Source organism: Etheostoma cragini, chromosome 14 (assembly GCF_013103735.1).
Source record: "Etheostoma cragini isolate CJK2018 chromosome 14, CSU_Ecrag_1.0, whole genome shotgun sequence".
Lineage (NCBI taxonomy): Eukaryota > Metazoa > Chordata > Actinopteri > Perciformes > Percidae > Etheostoma > Etheostoma cragini.
Window position 1 is genome coordinate 24,112,852 of NC_048420.1, and position 1,075 is coordinate 24,113,926.

The 1,075-nt window shown below is 47.0% G+C and overlaps 1 protein-coding gene and 1 long non-coding RNA gene across 2 annotated transcripts in view; one reads left to right on the plus strand and one right to left on the minus strand.

The window, feature by feature from the left end:
- The window catches only part of LOC117957217 (collagen alpha-1(XIV) chain-like), a 146,732-nt gene that overhangs the window by 8,354 nt on the left and 137,303 nt on the right, over nucleotides 1-1,075 (minus strand). The window lies entirely within an intron of this gene.
- Nucleotides 21-1,075, plus strand: part of LOC117956505 — a 4,978-nt gene continuing 3,923 nt past the window's right edge. Inside the window, exon 1 of the long non-coding RNA XR_004659287.1 lies at nucleotides 21-91. This is a non-coding gene — a long non-coding RNA (uncharacterized LOC117956505). The remainder of the gene's footprint in view (nucleotides 92-1,075) is intronic.

The window sequence follows — 1,075 nt, forward strand, 5'->3', positions numbered from 1 at the left end:
CCCCCCCCCCCCCCCCCCCCAGGAGCCCCAGGCCAGGGCAGACCTGGCAGCCAGGGTCCCTCAGGGCGGCCTGGAAATCCTGGGACCCCTGGTCGTCCCGGAGTCCCTGGACCCGTCGGCTCCACTGGGCCTCCGGGCTACTGCGACCAGAACTCCTGTATGGGCTACAATGTTGGAGGTAGGTATGGTCCAGTCGTCTAAGGCAGTGATTCCCAAAGTAGGGGTCGGGACCCACAGGGGGGTCGCGAGCCGGAGAGGGGGGGTCGCAAGTTGATTTCCAGAAATAAAATAAAATTTTAATAAACGATTAGAAATAGCACATGTTAGCCATGATTTTAACTCTAGATAAAACTAGTGGTTAAATCTAAAATAAAACTGAGCAAATAAATAAAAAGGGAACAGCTCTTACGATTTTCTTTGACCACTCTGACCCCTGAGGTTATTGCGACAGATTTACTATATATTAGCGACAGAATCAGTCTCAGCAGATCAGTCTCAGCAGGTCAGTGTACAGCGCGATTGAATGTGCAGAATGATCTCAGAGCAGCGGTCTCCAACATTAAACCAAGATTGGACTTCCTGTGCTCCAAACATACTGCACATTCATCTCATTAGGTGAGGTTAAGTTGAAATTAAAGTAATGAGTACATTACTGTAGAATAATGTTATGGCTGTAGTGTAATTTTGTGTTGTCGTGTTTGTATACGCCTTAAGTGCGTGCGTGGTTGCGCGCAATGTTTATATACGTTTATAGTGGGGGGGTCGCAAGTCACTTGCAACGTTACTTTGGGGGTCGTGGGCTGAAAGTTTGGGAACCCCTGGTCTAAGGGACTCATGTGAACCAAAGTCCATGACGTTGGTCCAGTATTGAGCGAGAACAAATGTGCAGACTTCGGACTCAGATTATTATTCTGATTCTTCTTTTACCATGAAACCGCCCCGAAATCACCATCACCAAATGCACCAGACTTTTAGCATGTATAGAGCAGCATATCTTCACCAGACTTCATGTAAATAATCACTACTTTTAGCGTGTATAGAGCAGCATATCTCCACCAGACTCCATGTAAATAAT